This window comes from Lissotriton vulgaris, chromosome 4_1 (genome assembly GCF_964263255.1).
Source record: "Lissotriton vulgaris chromosome 4_1, aLisVul1.2, whole genome shotgun sequence".
NCBI lineage: Eukaryota > Metazoa > Chordata > Amphibia > Caudata > Salamandridae > Lissotriton > Lissotriton vulgaris.
Window position 1 is genome coordinate 1,538,402,368 of NC_141691.1, and position 18,932 is coordinate 1,538,421,299.

Below are 18,932 nucleotides of genomic sequence, written 5' to 3' on the forward strand. Positions count from 1 at the left end.
TCTAAAAGCCATATTCTTCTAAGAGAATCTATAGAAACCATTTGTAGCTGATGATGTGGAATTTACAGCAGAGTAGTAAACTTAGTATTTTATTTGCTAAACCCTGACATTCTTACATCATCATGGTGAGCATCTGAGAAATAAATAATGAGGGAGGTACAAGTACAAAAAATGAATTGTTCTTGTGTAATGTAACTAGTGCTCATGTAAAGGGCTCCAATCCCTTCGGGCCGTGATAGCGCAATATAAAACTACATAAAAACATGTGCTTTCAAACAAGAAGCCTGAAAGCCTACATTACTCCCATGTATCTTATTAATGTTGATGACACAAAGCTCTATAAGGAGAATGTTTTGCTTGATTGCCCCTTTAGTCAGGTGCACGAGAGACCCTCCACACACGCTTTCGCTACTTGCCCCCAGAAGATCGATTGCCTTCCGTGGTAGAGTGCCACTCACTGCTACTTAAACGTGTCAGCAAAAGACCAAACCAGGCTCCTTTCAGACCAAGCCTTTTTTCTGCCAGCAATATGTCAAATCCAATCTGTATCGAAAAACCACTGATGTATTGGCTACTACTTCTGTATTAACCGCTAGCAATGCACCCCATGTGCTATTGACTTATTTATCTACTCCTGTAGAAAGCTTTCTGATTTTCTTATCGTTTAGGACTACTCCAACTGGGGAATGACTGCACCAAAAATATCTCTCAATAATGATATCCCATTAATTGCACTACATATGTGTCATAGAGATGGAGTCATTGTTACAGCATCGATACTATTTACATGATACATTTTAGGGAAAAATAAAACTAAATTACAAACACCCTTCCAATCGGCTGATAACTGGGAAAACATCCTGTGGGAAAATAAATACACTCCAGGGATAACTAGTTCCTCCTCAGTTGATATTTCAATAGGTCCTCCAAGAACTTCACAAGTATGTTCACAGTTACTTATCTCCATATGTCTGGTTCTAATGCAATCCCTCCTTTTGTGTAAATATAATTTCCCTTTCTGCCATCTATCTCATTTCAATTTGGGATATATAGTTTTCTTTTTATATTCAGCTTCGTCTTCTTTCTGCACATTCTTTATTACATCTTCTTGTTTTTTGCCTTATAAAACATGAGCTCTTTCCTCTAATGCCTGTATACATTTATTTTCTAATGGTACATTACGCATGTCAAATTTTGTTAATTTTACTTAACAGTGTCTATCTTAGTTTGGGATCTAAAGAAAAACCAAGCTGTCTCCATGGCCTTAGCTTGTAGGTGAGGATTCATTATTTTGTGACAAGGAACTTCAGAAAGGATAAATTCATAATTGTAAAATTCAAATTAATTTTGTCTCTAAAATAAACTAAGTAATATATTACTTGAACTGCATATGAGAGTGGCCTGTGATGGTCGCTAACATCCTCGGTAGCTGAAGCAGGTAAGTGTGTAGAGACATAACAATCCTTGGCATCTAGAGCATGTGTGTACTTGTGATCTAATCTAGAATAAACATTTGATAACCCCATTTGAAGCGTCTATGAATGAAGCTTTTAATTTTCTCTCTATTGTATATGCATGTGATGTAGATGCCGGTTTAGATCCAAGTATTTCTACCTCTGAGGTAATAATCATGTCAACTACAAGAACTATGAATGCCAACATAACAACTGTTAGTGTAACAGCAATTAGTACTCTACACCCAACCCAATTTTTCAGGGGCAGGAAATAGTCCCAGGGACCACTACCTGCCCTTAATAAATGAAACAAAAACGTTTCATATTTCTTTTTTTAAATGCATCCAGTTTTCCTTTAAGGAAAATGGGCTGCATTAAAAAAAACTGCTTTATTTTTGAAGCAGTCCCAGACTTGGAGGTCTGCTGAGCCCAGCAGGCCACCATACCTGGGAGGGCCAGCCATTCCCAATGGGGTAGCAAATTGCGAACGCCTCATTAATATGCATGAGGCATGCAGTTTGCGACCCCATTGGGAATCGCAAACCTAATGTTGCAGACACTGTTGTACATACCAATTTGAGAGTCACAAATTCCTTGGTCGTACATCTGGCCCATTCTCTGTATAATAAGTCCCTTTAAGTGCTGAGTAGCTGCAACAAGGTACTCTTGCTCTCTAAGATCTCCTTGATGTCTGTTGAGCTCCTTCTTCTGTATCACTTACACCACTAGATTCTGTTTCTTCGATGGTTAGTGGTATGCGTTCAGCGGACACACTAGATTTCAATATTCATACTTATCCTTTACCAGGGTCCTTCGATTGTTCTGTTGGAGATTCAGTAACCCCCCTTCTTCCAGGTCTCAAATCTTCATCTTCAGGGGATGCATCCACACAACTTTTGTGAGAATTCAGGAACTTGGACAGATGAGGAATTCTGGTGAACATCACCACCACCCTGCCCCCTCTGGCCTATCAAGACGTACAGGGACAGGAGGTTGTGGACTTGGCTCAAATGTCACCACCTCATCAAGTGGACAACTCACCCACTGGGTTTGGGATGCATGAATACATTTGAATATTCCTGCACATTTTACGGTGGTGTTAGTAATCCGGATCACCTGATAGGTCAATTTACATCTTGGCTCACAGCTGGATTTTTTAACATGCTTTTTAACAAGGACTCAGTCACTGAGGATAGGATTGTAGGATTACTTCTGACTTGGGATGGCAGTTACAACTCCAACCTGTTGAGAGACAGAACACACCCTTTCAGTGGGCCATGGGGCAGGCAGGAGTTACTTGGCCCACCCGTGGTGGCTGAGGACTTTTACTTCCGATGTCCTGGGGGCTGACTTGCTATGAATCGAAATTTGCCTAGCATTTGTAACGGTAAGTTTCAATTCTATTAAGGACACGGAGGCGAGGATTATGCTTTTCTTTCTTCGCATTTATTACAAATTAGAAAACACAGCAGCCTTAGAAAAGCTCATAATGCAGAGAAATGCTTCAAAACCAACAATAAAGCATTTTTTGTTATATAACTTCAAGGAAAACAATGTCTCTGGGACTACAACTCCCATTACAACAATATAACAGTCCGAAACAGAGTCCTTCCTCTATGTCCACAATCCATAGATAGGCAGTCCTTTCTCCCTGTTCCTCCTCTTTCTTCGCGCAAGTTACGCCATCAGTTCATTGGTCTGGCTTGGAACCATCATTTCCTAACAGAAGAAACAGAACTGCGTCAGCGTCGTAACGGACAAGTCAGGATTTCACAATTGAGTCAACTATGCAAGGTGTCAGATTTAACCATGATGGAAAATTTCAAAACCTGATTACTTACTGCCATACGGGGGGGTGTCGCTTGACGATATACTGGGTGGGATAATCCTCGCCTCCGTGTCCTTAATAGAATTGAAACTTACCGTTACAAATGCTAGGCAAATTTCGATTCTATGGCAGGACCGGAGGCTCAGATTATGCTAGTTCAAAGCTTACTTACCACCAAGCTTGCAATATCCACCACCGGCTTAAAGTAAAACCTCTTAAAGGTGGAATCGGAGGACCAGTCCGCGGCCCGCATCAAATCCTCTAAACGAGCTCCTGCAGAGAAAGCCTTAGAGGCCATGGCCCCTCTGGCAGAGTGAGCTCCGAAACGTTTAGTATCAATACCTGCCTCTTGCATGACCCAACGCACCCACCTGGCTATGGTGGGGGAAGAGACCGCATGGTGTGGTTTACGCAAGGCAATTAACAATTGTCTCTCGCCCGGAGGGCGAATGTCCCAAGTCATATCTTCATAAGCTTTCAGACACTGAACAACACATAGCTTCGGGACATCCATGAAAGCCGGGTACGAAATCGTTCTAGAAGCCGACTTTGTGCGGCGACCAATTGTGAATGTGACACCATCTGGTGAGAACACTCGTGCTGAGACATCTAGAGCACGCACATCCGACACTCTCCGGCAGGACACCAAGCACAGCAACATAGCCAGTTTCGCCGAGAGTTCCTTGACCGATAGGTACCTGTTAGGTTGCCAGGACAAAAAGAGATTCAAAACCAAATTGACGTCCCAAAGGACTGAGTACCGGGGCTCTGGTGGCAACGCTAGTCGGACGCCCCGCAAAAGTCGGCATACGAAAAGGTGTACTCCGATCGGAGCACCGTCAACTGGGTGATGCGCCGCCGATATAGCGGAACGCACAGCATTAATCGTGCGGTAGGCAAAACCACCCACGGCCAATTCCGTCAAATAATTCAGCACGGGTACGAGTCCTGCGACCAAGGGATCCAAACTCCGTCGAAGACACCAACGCACCCACTTAGACCAAGCGGATTTGTAGCGCTTCGACGTACTGGCAGCCCAGGCCTTGGATAACAGACCTTCAGCTGTTCTCGAAAGGCCCGGGAGCGACCAACGTCTCCTGAAAGCCTCCATGCCATGAGGCGGAGAGAGCCGTGAACGATGAGAGGATGAGGATCCCGATCCGGGTTGAGTAGCAGGTGAGGAGACCGGGGGAGTAGGATTGGAGAATCCCAGGAAAGTTCCAGAAGAACTGGAAACCAGACTTGGTACCTCCAGAGCGGCGTCACCAACACCAGCTCCACTTCCTGCCGGCGAACCTGCGCCGCCGTTCGCATCACCATCGAAAAAGGTGGAAACGCAAAGGGCTTCTCCTTGCTCCAGTCCTGGAGAAACGCATCCGTGGCCTCTGCCAGCGGATCCGGCCTCCAACTGAAGAATCTCGGGAGTTGGTGATCCAAGCGGGACGCAAACAGGTCCAGTGAGAAAGGACCCCACAGCCCGTTGAGCCAGCGAAAGACCTGGACATCCAACATCCACAGACTGGAATCTCGAAGGTACCTGGAGTGCCAGTCTGCCACCTGGTTGGCCTGACCCGGCAGGTACTCCGCCGTCACCGATACGTGATGGTCTAGGCAGTAATCCCAGAACTGCTTTGCCAAATTCGCCAGTGCCCGGGACCTCGCGCCCCCCAGGTGGTTCACGTACCGCACTGCCGAAACATTGTCCATTTTCAATAGTACGCACGACTTCACTGAGTCCCTGGTCCAGCAGCGTACTGCAAAGGAACCCGCCAGAAGCTCCAGACAGTTGATATGCAACTTCTGTTCCTCCAAGGACCAAGTGCCGCCTGTTGAAAAATCCCCACAGCGCGCTCCCCAACCGACTCGGCTGGCATCGGATTCGATGACGAGGTCCGGGGAAGATCCGAAAATTGCCCGACCATTCCAGGCTTCCATGTGGGTAAGCCACCACAACATTTCTTCCTTGACCTCCTCCGATAGGGGAACCATTTGGTCGTAGGACACGCCTCTGCGTAGATGATAAGCTTTGAGGCGCTGGAGGGCCCTGTAGTGCAGAGGGCCCGGAAAGATGGCCTGAATCGAGGACGACAGCAGGCCCACCACTCTGGCAACTTGACGCAACGACGTGTGAGACCTCGCAATTGTCTGTCGCAAGACGTGCTTGATCTTGGACATCTTCCGGGGCGGAAGACTCAGGGAAGCATCGACGGAGTCTATGACAAACCCCAAAAATTCTACTCTCTGAGAGGGTACGAGAACCGACTTGTCTCCATTGATGACGAAACCGAGCTCTTGGAGTAGGTCGATCGTCCGGTCCAGCTGAGAAAGCAAGCTGTGTGGACATTGCGCCATCAGTAAAATGTCGTCTAGATAGACAATTAGACGAATTCCCTGCGCTCGCAAGAACTCCACCACGGGATGTAACACTTTGGTGAAACACCACGGGGCCGAGGATAGACCGAACGGAAGAGCCGTGAATTCGAACACCTGTTCCCGCCAAAGGAACTGGAGGAAGCGACGATGAGGAGGGTAGATCGGAACCACAAGATAAGCATCCTTGAGATCCAACCGTACAAACCAATCCCGTGGAAGGAGGATATCTCGAAGGAGATGAATTCCCTCCATTTTGAAATGATGATAGACCAACCACCCATTGAATTCTTTGAGGTTGATCACTGGCCGACGACCTCCACCGGGTTTGTCCACTAGGAAAAGATTGCTGAGGAAGCCCGACGGGTGCCGAGTTGATTGGCGAACGGCCCTTTTGCGGAGAAGTTCCGCGACCTCTTCGTCTATCAACTGGGCATCGGCCACGGAAAAGATTATAGGGCGCGGGGCGCATTCCTGAAAAGGTTGATCGTAGAATTCGATATGAAACCCGCGGATAGTTTGGAGCACCCAAGCATCTGCCGTAAGTTCCACCCACGCCCTCCGAAAGGCCGCTAGGCGACCGCCAATCTGGACCTGCTCTGCGGGGATAACACTCACCGTGTGTGTTGGAAGCGTTGGAGTTCTTTCTGAAGCCTCGACCTCCGAAACGCTGCCCTCTTGTAGGATAGAAGGAGTTGAAGTTGGCTGAGGTGTTGTACTGACCTCGCCCGGAGCCTTGCCCTCTGTTGCCGGCATTCTGCCCGCCACGGCCGGTCCCGCGGCCCCTACCGCGACCGGCCCCTTGAGAGAAACGCTGCTGGAACACGCGTTTGATACTGGACTGAGCTCTGTCAAGGGACGTGAAGGTAGACACGAACTTCCCTAACTCTTTAATGAACGGTTCTCCGAAGAGACCACCTTGGGCAACCGCTCCTGCCTCCGAAGAGGCCAAGTCTCCTAACTTAGGATCTAGCTTTATTAGGAAGGACCTCCGCCGTTCGGTAGAAAGGGCGCAGTTGGCATTGCCCAAGAAGACAATCACCCTCTGCGCCCAATTTGACAAGACGTCGGGGTCGATGGCGGAGCCAGTAACTTTAGCCTCCTCCGCCATGTCAAGGATCTTAGTAATGGGCCCTACTGCGTCGAGCATTTTGTCTTGGCATGACCGCCAGGATCTGTCAATGCCCCTACGCGGATCCTTCATAAACTTTGCCAGAAACGTTGCCATCTTTGCGTCTAAATCCGGTGTCATGGCAACTTTTCCCTCCAAGGTGGGCCTAGGACATTCCCCACGGAGACATCCCCTGGCTTCCTGCTCCAGAGGTTTGCGCAACCGACTAGCCACGAACTTTGCCACCTTGTCGCCCAGGGCCCAGGCTGCGGACCGCGGATGCATTATTTCATCCGGGTCCAGCATACCTGAGCTGTCCCGCGGTAACTCAGTGGCCGAGCTCGAAGGTCGCCAGGAACGCACCGATTCCTCGTCCCCGTCCGAATCCTGGGAGTCCCTCGGAGACGAAGGGGCAGTCCCAGTAGCCACCACCGAAGCGGGGGCCGCAGGCTGGTCAGGTGGGGACTCGGTCGCCTTAGCCAAGAATGCGTCACGCAGACGTTCAAAGGCACCCTTGTCCACCCCCTGAGCACCCTCCGACAACCCCCCTTTGCAGGGTTTCTTAGGAGCAGGGGGGCCCTCACCTGATGAACCTGGGAGGGCATAAGGGATTCCTGACTGCGCCTGCGCTAACTTGGCGCACTCCTCCACTATGCGCGCCGAAAGACGCTCCTCCATAGGGGTTACTACCTCTGTCACGCAGCGGTAGATGGAGCTATCAACTGCTTGATAGAATTCCTCATCCTGCAGATAGGACTGAGAATCACCCCCATAATAGTCGTCCTCCATGCTGTACACACGAAGCTTTAGGGGGGTTCACACTCTACCCAATAGCTTGGGTGTCACTTAGAATTTAGGGCAGACCAGAGGACTGCAGCAGTTTTGGTTGCCAGGGACTGGCAAAATTAGGGTGCACTCACAACCCCCAGCGCGCAGACCCACCCCAGGGGGACCAGGTCAGCTGCCTCACCGCGCGCTGCCACACCAGTCAAACACGAGTGCCAAAACCTGCCAAGTCGGCGTCAACGCGGTAGAACACCGCAGTACAGACCCCCACCGGGGCGTTCACACAAGGGCCAAAAAGGTACAGACCCGGTATACGGGCGTTTAATGAGGCAGAGTAGAGGGCTCGGCTCCGCGGCGGTTGGTCTCCTCAGCGCGGCTCCCCTGTGAGGAGAAACTCGCGCTGGAGACCAACGAGACGCGGCCGCGCCCCCTAGCGGTCGACTGCGCACCGCAACACACACACCGGGAACAGTCGCGAAGGAAGCGAAACGGCGCTTCCGCGACTTAAATGGGGCTCTGAAATGAAAGAGAACAACAGAGACCCATAGCCCCAATAAAAACCAACATTACAGTGCATAAATACAGTACAAAATTCCCTTAACAACAACAACTGTGAGAGGGAAAGCAAAAACACTTAACTGGCTGCGGAAGCAGCGAAGAAAGAGGAGGAACAGGGAGAAAGGACTGCCTATCTATGGATTGTGGACATAGAGGAAGGACTCTGTTTCGGACTGTTATATTGTTGTAATGGGAGTTGTAGTCCCAGAGACATTGTTTTCCTTGAAGTTATATAACAAAAAATGCTTTATTGTTGGTTTTGAAGCATTTCTCTGCATTATGAGCTTTTCTAAGGCTGCTGTGTTTTCTAATTTGTAATAAATGCGAAGAAAGAAAAGCATAATCTGAGCCTCCGGTCCTGCCATAGAATCCTAGTGCACCATTGATCTTTATATTTACTATGAATCCTGCTCAACTGGGCCAAGCACCTCTTCTGCACCTGACTCTCCACGTCAGACCAGCAGTCAAGGCTCCTTCAGGGGGAAGCACAGATACAGATCAGTGAACAAGATTCATAACTCCGTGTGCAAGCAGTCAATGTCCAGTCAAATACTTTTTATATAAAAAGAAGATTTTTTAATTGTAAACACCATTCAAAGGCAATAATGCAATCCTGCTTGATGTCGGGGCTCTAGTACTGGCTAGACCACTCCCTGTCCCACTTACTTTAGTGCAACAGGTTCAATGCTATATCCCATTCACTGATGGCCACATCCAGGGAATGTAAACTTTTAGGCCTTACTCAAGAGTTCTCCCCTCTGACTCCTTTCGGAAGTTCAGTCACAAGAGTCTACATAGTCACAGTACTGATAGCAGTATTCATCCCTTGGCCCCAAAGGCCTAGTTCATGGCTTACTCTCTCCTGCGGTGTGGAATCCCTCAACGACAGTGCAAAATCCTGCTCCGGATCGGCAAAGTCTGTGGCAGCACCCGGAAGGCACAGGCTCTCTCCCCTGAGCCGTGCTACCAGCTGGTTTTAACGATCAAGGTTGTTCCTTTTTCAATGATTATATTGTAAGTCACACTTACCATAGCCTGGGGGGTGGAAGGTTTGATCACCTTGCTCCGAAGTGGCTCCAGTGATGCCCTTTGCTCCGCTGGATGCTTTCAGTGCAGTTTGTAGTATGCGGGCAGGACCCACTTTAGTCTCAGGGAGACTGCCCAAACCCTTGGCCACAGAGTCTCAGGCAGCCCCTCCTGGCATATGGGGTTGCTGCCATGGCACTCATAAGTCTGGTTAATTTAAAGTTTATAGAGTCCAGGCAATAATTTGTGAGTTTTTCGACGTCAGGATAAACTCTATTGTGGCTACTCCTCTTATAGCTCCTGGAATAACAGAATTTAGAGCATGGTGGTGCAGTTGTAATGGGAATTGCTAATGTCTGAGCTGATACGAGTTGTGACATTGGTACAGGAACAGTCACAATAGGATCTGTAACACCTGGAGAAATTACAGTAGTGGCTGCTTCAGCAGGTGCAGTTGTTAACTAGAGTGTTGTAAGTGATCCTCCAATCTGAATTGTAATCAGGTCAACAGGGGCTGTAGCCATTGTTCCGCTAGAGGTTTTAGCAGTCTCTTGACCTAATGATGGAGCAACATAAGGCAATGGGCTTGAGGACAACAGAGCATCTACAAGGTCATCCCCAGAATTACTATCAGTCTTTTTTGCGGTCTCCTCATTTTAATTTCCCTGCTTTCGATCCTTTTTGGCTTTACTGTCACCAATGCTTGGTACATTCTAGCTCCCTCAACTGCACATTTTCCCCATCTATTCTTCATTCCACTTAGACAGCGTAATCATGAACAGCTCTATTTGCTCCATTCGGACACATTTCTTTCTCATTGGTATGAGCTACACACTCCCAAGCATTTAATGCTTCATAATGTGCTAGTCTCGCTCTCTGTATCATCTCATATAGCTTCTCTTAAATGTTTAATACCCTTTAAATCAAATGTACCATATTGTCAAAATCTTAATGCTCCCTTATAGAGTGATTTTGTTAATGTTTTAATGATGTTACAGCTTTTCCTATTGTATGCAGTGTGCACTTTGTCTATTCACAATAGATAGTGCTTTTGAGCATCCCCAAATTAGTGAGTGTTGCTAGACTTTACAGATGGTGTAGCGGACCCTTTTAGAGCTTTTTTGTAGGTTTCTTTGTGATGTTTTTGTCCTTCCGGAAAATGTGTTATCACAGAAGTACTCCATTGGGCCTTTAATTGAACACACAGATCCAATAGGGTTTTAAGTTCTTTTACCTTACTTGTATTGCTATGAATTTGTGTATTTGTTCATCATGTTTTTTATTTATTATTGAGATGTTTGTTTCTGTGTACTTTTATGGTACTCTGAACTGAAATAAAGTTGTTTGATGATGTGGCGTACCTTTCAGTGGTACCTTCTTGCCCTCGCAGACAGGGCCTCATACATCGCCTCTCATTAAATGTTTAAGAGTTTTGAAACATTTCATGATTACAAGGATTCAACAATAAATAAACAAAATCGATTCAAATAATTTCAATGCTTTTCTTCAAATCACGGTTCAATACAAATCAATATTTGCTAAAGCCAAGGCAGCCATTTCCTTCGCAAACCTTTCACAATACGGCACTTGTTGATTAACCAACCAATCCCAGTGCAACACTTGGCACTAGATGACCTATCCCAGCTCTGTTCTTTCTGATATAATTCTCACTCCTCGCAGTGGGCATTTGTCCCTTGCAATTTTATCATACACTAAATTCCCCAACTTTTTAAGCAAGCACAGTAAACAAATAACTTGTCTGCTCCACTAAAGAACGAATAAAAACTTAGTGCTTCATTCACAAATGAAACAGTTGGAAATAACACTTTTCCTACACACAGATGAAGTCTCGACCACTGGGAATTCACCTAGATATAGTTTCCCCTTTGTGCAACAGGTTTCACTAACACCAGTCACTATTAGTCCCATCACAACAATTTATTATAGTTCGTATCTCAATTGTGCTGTCAATGGCACCTCACGAACCAATAGTATAAAACTGTAACAGGCAAGTAAAAGCCCCATATCTCTTATCCTTTGTGGGTTCTTGGTCTATCTTAAGTCCGACAACAACTTAAATTGCTCAGCTTCGAACACTTATGCAAAGCTAGACCATAGACATTACTAGAATGCAAGACATAGACAATTACCTATTAATATTCACTTCACCACTGTAAAACAACTTCAGACATGCAAACTCCTTCAGAACTGTAAACTGCTTCAGTCTTCAAGTTCAGGATTTGAACTTAAGTGTCATGGGTAGTTGTAAACTTGGGCAATTTAATTATTTTAGCTCTTTTTCTCCTGTGACATGAACCGTAAATCTGCTACCTTTTGCCAGAGCAGGGTATTTTTGCATCTATCTCCGCCGTCGAGTGTAGTCATTAAACAATTCCCACCATTGGCCATATGGACCTGTGCTCGTCGGCAAGGAAAATTGAGGAGCATTCATTTACATCAAACACCATGAATAGTGAAATCCAATTGTGATTTAACAAGTATTACTAAAGAGAAGTGGTGTGAGTTTAAAGGTTTTATTTAAAAAAATGTAGCTTGATTTATTTATTCATTGAGTATTGATAAGTATCAATAAGATGTTTGCTCATCAGCATTACAGATTCAAATAATCCATTAGTCAATATTTCAATACAAGGTAAAATACAATATTCGTGAATATTATAGGTAAAATACAGCAAGTATGTTCCATAAAGAAATACCCTAATATAAATGATCTAATTTTAAGCATAAGAATAGCAATTTCTTGTATAAATAAAAAAGGTGTCATTTTGGAAACCCAAATGAGTAGTTCTGATGAGAGAATGAAAATGCATAAGCATGAAGCATTTGTACTGCAGCAATAGAGAATTTTGCCAAGCTGGAAAGTATTCTCAGCTATACATCAGCAGACATCTCGGTGAGAAACAGGCTCAGAGGAGTCTCTTCTAAAAGAATCCCATCCTACTCTACGAACACACACTAAAATAAATCTGCTAAAATATAATTGCAACAATTGATACAGTCTCCATTACCTGTGTCCAGCCTGTTCTCAGCAAACTGAGAGCAGGTGAACTCTCTAGTTTGACAAGTCTTCACAATAGACCACAGAATCACATCCTTGAAACTATACATCTTATAGTTCAGACAGTTTTTCCCAAGAGTTACCTGATTTGAATTTCTGGCCCCGCTAACAAAGTCACGTAAACAAGCCAACTTTAGTTACTGGGTCCATATCCAAAATAGCTGAGTCCGTTTTATTGCAAAAGACAGTGTTTAAGCAATGGGAAATTCAAATTTCAAAATATTATAATCATGCATATCCCCATGTCCTAATAACACATAAAAGCAAACTGTCAGTGACTTCAACAAGATAATATCATGTTCATCTTCTCAATATTATACAGTCCGATAAGGAAAACAGAATCTGAAGAAAAAGAGATCCCAGCCCGATGCATACATCAACTTCTCTTGCTCCAAGCAACACTTCAATAGAGTCTGACTGGAGCTGGGAGAGGTGTGGCCCCGCGGCCAGGGTGACTGACTCCGGAATCTGGGGATCACAGTTCGATCCCCGGGGCCTGCGGCAGATTAGCCCAGCCCCATGTGACTCTGGGCAATAGCTTGCTTAATCTTCCCGACGGAGACCCTAACGGGTGATGGTTTGCGCTTCACAAATGTGGATTATTATCAAGTGCGCTAATCCATTGAGCAACCAATTGAATGGCGCTGGATAAAACTGTCGTCAGCCCAGACACATTTATTTTTTTAAACTTTGCTCATGGAATGTGGGTGGGCTTCCATATAAAAGACAGGACCCTGAATTAATGAATTTCTGGAGACATTTCAGATCTTAATCCTGCAAGAAACATGGTCCTCAATGTCCGTCCCTGTGGTCAGGTGATGGACTACCCAGCGGCATTCAAGATGGCTGACACCTCGCTCTCTGAGGAAAATGACTGCGCTGTGCTAGACGCACATGCCAACATCACAGGTCCTATGAAGTACACCAGAAACATAAAGGATGAACTACGTGAATTGAGTTTCATCGATGCTCCGGACTCTGAGGCCTGTGGAGGTACCAATCGTTGGACACACAGGAGGACGACAGCCCGGCTGAGGAGGAGTACAGGGATGCCAAAGACCAGAACCTGGGAACCTCGCAGGAGACCCCAATTCCGGACCGACACCAGTCTTAGAGACGACGAGAATCGCTTAATGAGCTTCTCCCTTGAGTCCAGTAGTCCCAGAGAGGAGGCGGGCACTGAGAGTACTGACACTGCATCGCTGGAGGGCCATGGCTTTAGTCAAGTCTACTGAGGTGGTAGGCTGGTGTACGCACTGCACTAAGGGATCACTAGAGAACTAGGAATCACGTACCTGTAGTTGTTGTGCACCGCATGGGTCACAGGTTTGGTGACTGGCACGGAGGGGTGAGCGCATTAACCTTATCTGCAACAAAACTGACTCTGCGTGTTATAATTAATTTAAGGGTCATCGTATGCCCATTCGCTGCACCTGGAGAAAAGAAAAAGAGGATGGAAGAACGCTGACAGAGAGAGTCGAGAGATGTATCCATACAAGAAAAGAAGACCCTGTGTAAAGGTCAAAAACACGTACCAAGATCTGGAAGTAACAATGTTTAGACTAACTGTCTAATTGGTTAAGAGAAATGATTAGAGATACCAAGGTGGAAAAACTTACCTGTGATTGGCCCTATCCTTCTTTAGAGTGAGGGGAATAGGGGTGTGACCACAGCCCCATTAATCCGGTTCATAGAATTCAACAATCCAGCCATTAAGTTAAGAAGTAAAGGATGCCCAAGGGGGTGGGGGAGGGGCTAACAATCAACATTAGTTCTGACATTAACACTGTATGTACGTGTGTGCAGTTTAAGGAAACCTGGCTCATTGCAGTTCTTGAGCCAGGCAGAGAAGAGGAAATTGTCCCTGATGATTGTTAACATTTGCATCCATAAATCATATAAGTACAAGGCCATGCCCACTTTAGTCTTAGTCATAATTACGTTAAAGCAAGATCACAGTTCTTCATATATGGTAATTTAATACTTTAACATGAACTTGTTTTACAACACATATGATGTTGTTCAAATTTGCGAGCAAGCTCTTATCTGGAACATTACAGTATGGGTTGCTTCTAATATAAGACAATGCGAAATGTTTGGAAAAGCCCTATCCTCGAGTCTAACGCAGGCTGGTCTGAGAATTCTTAATGGTTGACTACAGGAAGATCAGTCACCATCCTGGACTCATCACAGCTACATGAAATACAATTATTTACTATACAATAGTTAATCTAGACCTCTGGAGATTTATTTGACTTTTTCAGATTGCTTCGATTAGAAAGCGATCACCTCCCACAATCTATTGGGATAAACATTGTGCTACCTTATTTCTATATGGCGAACTGTCTAGTGGTTCTTTGGTATACAGATAATAATGAACGATTAAAATGGAATAAATAAATGATCCTAGACATCAAGCTGTTCTGGGAGCTATTACAATTCTATTCTTGGAAAATACTGAATGCAACCCCATAATAAGCTGGGATTCCTTTATTAAGGGGCTTCTGGCCAAAGTTCAAAGCATCCAATCTAATAAAGCCAAGAAACTCATTCCAGGGCGGAGTGCTAGACATTTGCAAACAAAGGACATAAGAGTCTTAAACATTTTTTAAACATGCATTAAGATGTCTAAGGACAAATCTGAAAAATTATAAATTATTAATTAACTTAATAAAGGCTGGAACATGTTTCAAAAACAACTCTGGCAAGTAAAGAAAGAACAGTAAGACATATTTTGAGTCAAACTACTCCATGCCAGTTAGAATAAAAATCAAAACTCTTTGTGGAATATCGTACACCAGATAGTGAGAGAAATTAGAATTTCAAATAACCAAAATGTACCTGAGTGGAAGTGGCCAACCATCTAAGTGCTCAATATACAGTACAAATGGAGGGATATGGAGACTCTTGAAGCCCGTGGGCCCCTGACATGAACACCAGACAGTCAAGGTTAGCAGACTGTAGTTCTTCAGATATAATAGGTGTTCCAAACTCATTTGCATATGGAATGCCCAAATTGCCAGCATTCTAAATACAATTTGTGAAGATAGTGCACCAGGTCCAAATGGCCTGCCACAGGCCTTAGTTGTGAAAAAAGTTGAATCCCTGTCAAACTGTAACAATTGTACAAGTTTGTATTACCAAATTAGGTGATCCCATATTTTATGAGAGGAGCACTTGTGCACCCAATTTATAAGAGATTAAAAAGGCATTGCCTGATAAATGTAGTTTAATATCTCTCCTAGATAATGATGCCAAACACTTTCCAACCCTCCTATCAAAAGATTTAACTAACTGGGCTCGATCATCTCAGATAATTCCCTTGAACCAAACGGGTGTTTGCTAATATACAGACAGAGTTGCAAACTTGCTAGTGCTCTCGTTCAGTATTGATAAAACCTTGCTGTCAAGGTCTTCATTGTGTTGTAAATTTTGTGGACTTCAAATCTGCATTTGACTATATGCTTAGGAACCTATTATGGGCGAAACTGGTAAATTGGGGGATCCCCGCAAATCTACTTAAAGCAATTCAGCTTCTGTATAGCAACACTTGGATCGGAGTGAAGTTTGGAGACTGGAGGTGCATCTTGCGTAGAATTACAACATCCATCAGCCTAAAGCAGGGCTGCATCCTATCAACAGCTATTTCAACTATATTTATGTGAACTTTCCAATGAGTTAGAACGAACACATTTGCATCCAGTGAAGTTGGGTGGCAAATTAATTTTCCATTTGTTGTACACCGATGACGTGATCCTCGTAAACAAAAGATAAGTCGGTCGTCAAAGACTCCTCACAAAGTGATATGCTTATACTGTTCTCAATAAGATAGAGTTTAATATAGAAAACCCAATGATAATCGATAATAATAAAAAGGAAGTGTGATTGGTTCCTACAAAGTAGCCCATTAGAGAGGGCCAATGAATATAAATGCTTGGGTGTAATTATTAATACCTTTGGAACATTCCTCACTCACCTACAGAAAATACACGCAAAGGCATGCTGTCATCTCCATCTCCGTATATAAAACCTTGAAGGGACCCATACTCAACCCTTTATTGAAAAATGTAGATGTTAAGTTGATACCTACCAATAGCTATCATTGCAAAGCCTTCCACGGCAGAGAAATAACTACCTGTACAAAATAGTCATAAGAACATTCAAAACTCTGTTCTATATAACAAGATCCACGTCACAGGCACAAATCGGTCTGGAATTTGGGATTATTAATAAGTGATAGCCAGGCAGGGAGCCTTTTCAAAATGTTGTTTTAAACTTAGATTTTTAAAAGAACATTATTTAAACTAACTTCTCTCGGTCAAAATAACCAGGAGTGCTGTAAACTTTCCGGCTCTGCGCTATATAGAAGAGACCCTGACTGCTCTCTAAGCACATGAACTTTGAAATGCATTAGTCACTTTACAGGTCTTTAAACGACTTCTCAATGGAAGCATGAGGAAATTATTGCGTTGACAGGACCTACAAGGTTTGACAAAACAATTGCATGCATGGATGGTTTAAAATAGTTACGCCAAACTGCACCCTCAACCCTACAGTTCTGTGGGGTAATCAACTTTCATAAAACACAAGCTCTTGTCCTATTGTTTTTTTTTTTTTTACCATCTCTTTGATTACACCCTGAAGTGGGATATGGCGAGGGGAAGCAACTTATGCAGACTCTGCGAACAAGTTGGAAGAAACATTGATACACATGGTTTGCTTTTGCCAGTTTTAGAGAGAAGACAACTGCTCAAAAATCTGTTCAATTTCAAGGAACATACCACATTAAATAAATTGAAGGCCGGCCTGGCAAAGACCAAAATAATCATATTTGGATGAAGATTCATTAAATGGGACACAAGAATGGTGAAAGCATCAACAAAGTCTTGATATAGAAATACCTAGGTGTATGGCTAGACTCCAGAGGCTAAAAGAAGCAATCAAAATAAATCGAAGCAATCAAAATGAAAGCTTACGCCTTGCAAGCCGCTTTCAAAGCCTCAGGCGAAACACTATGGGGTCACAGCCTGGATCCAATTCTTCAAGTCATCAGGCCAAAGCTCACTCAATGATCGAATGTCAGTGAAATTATGCAGGTTATGGATGTGAAGCTGCTGGATGCACTAGCAGCACAAATTTATGAAATCGTCTTCCATGTGCCTAAACTCAATCAATCAGTCATACAGTTTTGTAGAGCATGGGGGTCTCCAGGGCCTGGGTGGCAATGTGAGCCTCGTTCAGAGAGGAGGTGGTCAGAGAGCCAAGTCTTGAGCTGTTTTCTGAAGTCCTTTAGGGATGGGGAGGTACAAAGGTGGAGGGGAAGGTAATTCAAGGACTTAGCGGTAATCTAGAAGAAGCGACCTCTGCAGCGGCTGTGGGCCAAGACGAGGGTGGAGGAGCGGAGCTCTCTGGTCGGTTGGTGGAAAGCCAGGTGGGTGTTGATGTAGGGGGGTCCGGTTCTGTGTAGGTTTTAGTTTGTGTGTGTGTGAGATATCTCTTCTGGACTGGGAGACATTGGATGGCTCTGGGATGCGGGGTGATTCTGGCTCTTCAGGGGAGGTTGAGCATAAGTCTGACCGCCAGGTTCAAGATGGTTTGGAGGTGGTTCAGGAGCTGTTTGGTAGTTACGGCATAGAGTGCATTTCTGTGGTGGAGTTGGCTGGAGATGAGGACTTGGGTAACTATCTTGGTTGAGATGAGGATCCATCAGTAGATCTTGTGGAGCATGCAGAGGGTGTGGAAGCAGGCAGAGGAGACAGCATTGATCTGTTGCTTCATGGTGAGATGGAGTCCAGGATGACTTGAAGTTGGTGGGGGCGGGTGCGGGGCCTAGTACGAAGGCCACCAGGTGTTGTCCCAGGGGGAGAGGTTGTTTCTGAAGATGATGACCTCTGTCTTGTCTGTGCTGTTTCAGATACATGGTCTTCATCCAGGTGCCGACTTTAGCCTTGGTGGTCTGGAAGTTGGTTCTTGTGGTGTCTGCGTCTGCTCTGTGGGATAGGACAAACTGGCTGTGGTCGGCATAGGAGATGGTGTTGAGTCCGTGGGTGCAGGCAATGTTTACCAGAGGTGTCATGTAAGTGTTGAAGAGGGTGGGGCTGAGGAAAGAGCCTTGCGGGTGCCCCATATGATATCCTTCAGTGCAAAGGAGAAGGGAGGAAGATGGAATCTCTGAGTTCCGCCGGACAGGAAGGAGATGATTCAGTTGAGGGACTTGCACTGGTGTCTAGGTGGTGTTGGATGGTGATGAGGATGTGGTGGTAGATGGTGTCAAAGGGTGCCGGTAGGTTGAGGAGGATGAGGGCGGCTGATCGCCTAGGTTGAGGAAGCATTTGATGACGTCCGTTGCTGCGATTAGGGTGGTCTCAGTGCAGGGGTTGGCCCGAAGCCTGATTGGGAGGGGTTGAGTAGGTGATTTTCTTTGAGGTACTCCATGAGCTGGTGGTTGATGCCTTTCTCCAGGACTTTGGGAAGGAGCAAGATGGGTTGGTACTTTTTGAGTTTGTTGGGGTTGTCTCAGGGTTTCTTCAGGAGGGGCTTGACCTCGATGTGCTTCCAAGTGTCCGGGACAGTGGCTTATGGTGATGGAGGTGTTGAGGAGTACTGTGAGGTGGTCTCCGATTGAAACTTGCCTTTCTGGCTCATGTACACATTGAATTTGGCCTCCTCATCCACAAAGTGGGTAGGCAGTGCATGGTCTTCAAGCTCTGCTCCAAAGTG